Here is a 6,663-nt window from a genome sequence, read left to right on the forward strand (position 1 = left end):
TTTAGCAAATTGAAGTGTTTTCGTCCCAGGCATAATGCAAGGCATTATCGCTGGGATATAGGGTAACAACAGGGCCTGGCCTATGTTAAAAGTGTTTAAAAAAGTACAAAGTGTTTGTTAGATGTTAACCAAGTGTTAGAAGATGCTTACAATTATAACAATTTCTCCAATGCTGATTTCTGATTGTGTTGAATTGTGTTTGGGAAATAAAGATAGACATGGTTTGAAAAAAGTAGTGGTAACATTTCATTCAGTACAGAAATGTGTAGGCGGCTGAACTTACCCTGTCCTCTGGCTCAACTTAACCAGCTTTTTTTGGACAAGCTATGTTTTCAAAACTGTAAGGTTTACATGAATTTAGATTATTTCCAGGGATACCAAACATCCTGAAATATATGTAGATATCTTTGTTAGAATGAATACTGTATTTCCATTGACAGAGTGATGCTGAATGTAAATAATAGTAATAGCTCAACTTACCCCACTCTCCCCTACTAAATAACTGCAGTAGTTCCCATTAACCTAATATTTACCGCTAATATGTACCCATAATTGGTGTGTATGCAGTACATGATAAATTGATTGCCAATTAGCTGGTAACCCGATTAACAACACAGCTAACATGAAACATATCCCTGAGGCATATAAGAGCACTATATTTTCCTGCAGTTAGGTGCCAATGCAATGTATGATACAGAATTGAACTGCCATAGTATGTAGCCTACAGAGCGGGTATGTTTAGCTTTCACAACACCTAAAACCCCATATAACCCTGTCCTGGTGAGGCTTCAGGCTGCTGCAGCATTGTGGTCTCCAGGATGATATGAATCAGGGCTGTCTGAGGGGTCATCTGTCCAGGAAGAGGCCCTCTGAAGAGACAGCCATGGTCACTCACAACACAAAGCACAAAGGACACATATTTGCACAGCAATGCACTGTAAAAAAAATTAAGTGAGATGGCTCTGTTGTTCATCTGAACTGCTTTTACTGGTTGGGATGATCGAAAACTATCTTTGGTTCGTTCACCGTTCACAAGTTTGTACAGTGCTAGCATTTTGCAATCATAAGTTAATGTAATATTAAAGGGCCTATTAAGGGTTCTTTGTTAAAATTGTGAGAATTGACCTACAGTGTCTTCAGAAAGCATTCAAACCCTTTGACATTTTGTTACGTTACAGCTTTATGCTAAAATGGATTAAATGGTTTTTTCCCTCAATGGTTTTTGCTCTGAAATGTACTGTCAACTGTCGGACCTTATATAGACAGGTCTGTGCCTTTCCAAATCATGTCCAATCAATTAAATTACCACAGGTTGACTCCAATCAAGTTGTAGAAGCATCTCAAGTATAATCAACGGAAACATGATGCACCTGAGCGCAATTTCAAGTCTTATAGCAAAGGGTCTGAATACTATTGTAAAGAAGGTTTTGATGTTTTTTTGCATTTTTAATACATTTGCAAAACATTTCTTAAAACCTGTTTTTGCCTTGTCATTATGGGTTATTGTGTGTAGATTGATGAGGAAAACATTTCATTTAATCAATTTTAGAATTTGGCTGTAATGTAACAAAATGTGGAAATGGGGAAGGGGTCTGAATACTTTCCGAATGCACTGTATAGGGCTAAATTGAAATGTTTCTTGGAGAATAAATATGAAAGGCATATGTATACAATGTTATAAATCAAAAGGGAACAGTTTGGGGATCAGGAGAAAATGATTAAAGGGGAGGACAAAACAGTTGATCTGACACAAGACGGAATACCAAACATTGTTGATTTTATTTGCATTTGACCTTAACTGCATTTGTTGGTAACGAAATCTGAAAATAATCTGGATACATTCAGTAACACGATAACAAAATACTCATGGGAAATTTGGGCTAAGTGCAATATAAAACAAACAAAAAAATGACAAGGGATTGAGTGAGAGGTCAACTATAATGTGCTATTTGGAGCACTCCTAGCTGTGTCGTCGACGAACTAGAGCTAGCAGACTTGTAGTCGTTTTCTCTGGAACACATCCCTGCCATCCCCGCCATCGCACAATTACTGTTGTTCCAAAAACAGTCCATTATTAATTGTAATCTGGTCAGGTGTGCCACATTTGTGAAAGCGTGTTCTATTGCCAACATGGCTGGCTAAGTTACAAAATGCATTGTTACATTGGTAGGCTTTCACAAAGCAATTCAGAGAAGCAGATCACCATTTTGGTGATCCCATAGAATAGTCACGAGTGCATTCAGATGTGTACCCCAACAAAATTCTTCACAATACCACAAACATAGGCTCATTCTGTTCAGAACAACCCAGTGTAATGACGCCATGTCATCTTGTAACTGTACATCAAACATAGTGATCTTTAACGTTAACACTGTATATTACAGTGGCAAGAAAAAGTATGTGAACCTTTTGGAGTTACTTGGATTTCTGCATAAATTAGTCATCAAATTTGATCTGATCATCATCTAAGTCACAACAATAGACAGACATTGTATGACTTGCTTGTCTATATTGAATACATCATTTCAACATTCACAGTGTAGGTTGGGAAAATTATGTGAACCCCGAGGCTAATGACTTCTCCAATAGCTAATTGGAGTCAGGAGTCAGCTAACCTGGAGTCCAATCAATGAGACGAGACTGGAGATGTTGGTTAGCGCTGCCTTGCCCTAAAAAAAACAAAATGTTGCATTTGCTATTCACAAGAATCATTGCCTGGTGTGGACCATGCCTTGAGCAAAATAGATCTCAGAAGACCTAAGATGAAGAATTGTTGACTTGCATAAAGCTGGAAAAGGTTATAAAAGTATCTCTAAAAGCCTTGATGTTCATCAGTCCACTGTAAGACAAATTGTCTATATATGGAGAAAGTCTATATATGGAGAAAGCACTGTTGCTACTCTACCTAGGAGTGTCTGTCTTGCAAAGATGACTGCAAAAGCACAGCGCAGAAAGCTCAATGAGGTTAAGAAGAATCCTAGAGTGTCAGCTAAAGACATACAGAAATCTATGGAACATTCTAACATCTCTGTTGACGAGTCTACGATACGTAAAACACTAAACAAGAATGGTGTTCATGGGAGGTAACCACGGAAGAAGCCACTGCTGTCCCAAAAAAAACATTGCTGCACATCTGAAGTTTGCAAAAGTGCACCTGGATGCTCCACAGCGCTACTGGCAAAATATTCTGTGGACAGAGGAAACTACAGTTAAGTTGTTTGGACGGAACAAACAACACTATGTGTGGAGAAGAAAAGGCACAGCGCACCAACATCAAAACCTCATCCCACCTGTAAAATATGGTGAGGGAGCATCATGGTTTGGGGCTGCCTCAGGGACTGGACAGCTTGCTATCATCAAATTCCCAAGTTTATCAAGTCATTTTGCAGAAGAATATTAGTGTCGCGTGTGCTCCTTCTCCGGCCTCTAGGTCACCAGGCTGCTCGTTATGGCGCACACCTGTCACCAGAGTTACGTGCATCTGCACATAATGACACTCACCTGGACTCATCACCTCCTTGATTACCTGCCCTTTAAATGTCACTCCCTTAGTTTTTTTCCCCCAGTCGTCATTGTTTCTGTATCTGTGTCATGTTGGTGCGCTGGTCGTGTTTCTTGTTGTGTTCGTTTATTAAATGTGTTCACTCCCTGAACTTGCTTCCCGACTCTCAGCGTACATCGTTATAGTTAGGCTATCTGTCTGCCAATTGAAGATCAACAGCAGTTGGGTGATGCAACAGGACAACGACCCAAAACACAGAAGTTGATCCACAACAGAATGGCTTCGACAGAAGAAAATACACCTTCTGAAGTGGCCCAGTCAGAGTCCTGACCTCAACCTGATTGAGATGCTGTGGCATGTGAACAGTTAACACCAGACATCCCAAGAATATTCCTGAATTGAAACAGTTTTGTAAAGAGGAATGGTCGAACATTCCTCCTGACCATTGTGTAGGTCTGATCCGCAACTACAGAAAACGTTTGGTTGAGGTTATTGCTGCCAAAGGAGGGTCAACCAGTTATTAAATCCAAGGGTTCACATACTTTCCCCACCCTGCACTGTGAATGTTTACACGGTGCGTTCAATAAAGACATGAAAACTTATACTTGTTTGTGTGTTATGGGTTTAAGCAGTGTTTGTCTATATTGTTGTGACCTAGATGAAGATCAGACCAATAAATGTATGACCCCTTTATGCAGAAATCCAGTTATTTGCAAAGGGTTCACATACTTTTTCTTGCCACTGTACATGAGTTTTATGATATGGACATGTGAAGTGCACATGTGGACTAACAGGTGTTTGGTTTGCTTGTATGACATCAAAGCAGTATTTATTATAATCCTCAACATCTCATCTTTCAAAATACTTAGAGTCCTCTTTATTTACAGCATTGTCCTAATTCAGACATCAATATGTTTTACCGTACAGCCACTGCAAACTTAATTTCTTAATTTAAAGGGAATTTATTGAATTGCTTGTAACCCAATTGAATAAACGTGAAAAGTAGGTTGAGTGTTGAAATAAATAGGAAGCAACTTGAAATATAGGTTTGTTAGTAATCAAATATAGCAAATGTAGCATTGATACAAATGTATACAAATGTTTTTTTTTTTCAATTGAGGAAACTTAACTCATTCATTTGTAACCAGTTGAAGTAATGTATTTTCAGGTTGATCCAAATAGTCATTTTTTACATTTTTTTTGTGTCTCTCTCTCTCTCTCTCTCTCTCTCTCTCTCTCTCTCTCTCTCTCTCCCCCTCTCCCCCGCTCCTGGGAGCTGCTGTTTGTCTGTTGTTGTGGTTGTGCTCTGGGACAAAGTGCGGTTAATCGGGTCAGACAAATGATTTACAGAAGTCATGAAGGACTCTGCTTTAAACAGAACACCACAGGGGCTGGAACGTGAGAAAGAGGAATGTGTATCTACCAGGTGGTAATGTGTAGTGTGTATGTGTGTGCGGGTGCGTGTGCGCGAGCGTGCGTGCGTGTGTGTGTGCATTTGTATGCTTGTGATTGTGCAAGAGAGAGCGCAAGTTTATATTTTGTTATGCTGGTGATGTCTTAATATACCACTAGGCAGGGTAGCCTAGTGGTTAGAGTGTTGGACTAGTAACCGGAAGTTCAAACCCCCGAGCTGACAAGGTACAAATCTGTCGTTCTGCCCCTGAACAGGCAGTTAACCCATTGTTCCTAGGCCGTCATTGAAAATAAGAATTTGTTCTTAACTGACTTGCCTGGTTAAATAAAGGTAAAATAAAAAAATAAAAAACATGTAATGTCCATAAATGTCTTTGTGTGTGCATGCAACTGTATCTAAAAGAGAGTGGTGGTGATATGTCTATGTCAGAAGGTTCAAGGGGATCACTTCCTAAAAATAAGGAAAAGACAGGGACACAGGGCTTCTTGCATTTGCTGGATAGCTTGATAACTCGGGACACATCTGTCCGAGTTCACACACATGGAGATTTATGGAGCTGTTTGTGGGGAATGTTGAGCTCGCCCGACATTAAACTCACAGTGACAATGTTTGCTGCTGTGTTAAAGAAATGATTTGAGCACTGTGATTTCAATGGTGTTCTAAAGGACACCGTTCGAGCCAGTTAACCCTGTGTTGTCCAGCTGATCAGTATCCGCTAACACACGTCAACAACCTTTTAGCTGGGGGTCAAAAGTTCAGGAAACCGACCTCTGCCAAGCCTCCTTGCAGATGCACATGGATGAAAAGTCAAAGCAGCTGCTGACCGCCATGACACACAAGGGGCACTTCGGGTACTGTTGTCTACCGTTGGAATCATAAGTGCACCAGCCTGTTCCAGATGACGATGGACCAGATCTTGGGTGCATTGCCAGGAGTACAATGCTATCTGGATGACATCCTCATTATTGGGAAAGACAAAGAGGACCATCTCCAGAACTTGGATGAGACCTTACAGAGATTGAAGGACTACGGACTGTGAGTTCTTAGGGACAAATGTGCATTCTTCCAATCATCTGTTGAATACCTTGGACACGTCATCGACACTATGGGCTTCCACAAGGCTCCGTCTAAGGTCAAGGCTATATTGGAAGCCTCAGCTCCTCAGAATGCGAGCCAACTTCTTTCTTTCCTGGGGTTACTGAATTACTAAAGACTTTATCCCGGGCTGAAGCCGAAGCTGAAGCCGATGCATCAGTTGGTTTTTCAAGATAAAACATAGAAATGGACAGAACAATGTGATGAAGCATTCGGGAAAATCAAGGAAACACTCCTGAAATCTGAGGCACTGACACACTTCGACGTTATTGCCCCATCCAACTAGCTTGTGATACTAGTTCATATGGTGTGGGAGCAGTCGTGTCCCATACCATGTCCTCCGGTGAAGAGAAGCCGATCGCATCCGCATCGAGGACATTGAACAACACAGAAAGTAACCATGCACAGATAGAACGAGAAGCCCTAGGCATAGTTTTTAGTACGTAAGTACGTAAGTTTCACCAGTATCTGCACAGCAGGAAGTTCATCCTTCTTACAGATCATTGTCCGTTGACGAGCATCTTTGGACCGTATATGTAAATGTAATTCAGTCACTTGCTGCAAGCAGAATGCAAAGGGGGGCTTGGTTGTTGTCAGCACGCACCTATGCGATCCAATACCGCAAGTCAGAACTACACTGCAATGCAGATGG

At 40.8% G+C, this 6,663-nt stretch overlaps 1 long non-coding RNA gene across 1 annotated transcript; it reads right to left on the reverse strand.

Moving 5' to 3' along the window:
- Positions 1-1,762: 1,762 nt before the first annotated feature.
- On the reverse strand, positions 1,763-3,443 carry LOC127916190 (uncharacterized). The gene is made up of 2 exons (XR_008093800.1): positions 3,291-3,443; positions 1,763-3,187 (listed from the first exon to the last, which is right to left on the reverse strand). It is a non-coding gene; the product is annotated as an uncharacterized LOC127916190 (long non-coding RNA).
- Positions 3,444-6,663: the final 3,220 nt, after the last annotated feature.

This window comes from Oncorhynchus keta, chromosome 4, assembly GCF_023373465.1.
Source record: "Oncorhynchus keta strain PuntledgeMale-10-30-2019 chromosome 4, Oket_V2, whole genome shotgun sequence".
Classification (NCBI taxonomy): Eukaryota; Metazoa; Chordata; class Actinopteri; order Salmoniformes; family Salmonidae; genus Oncorhynchus; species Oncorhynchus keta.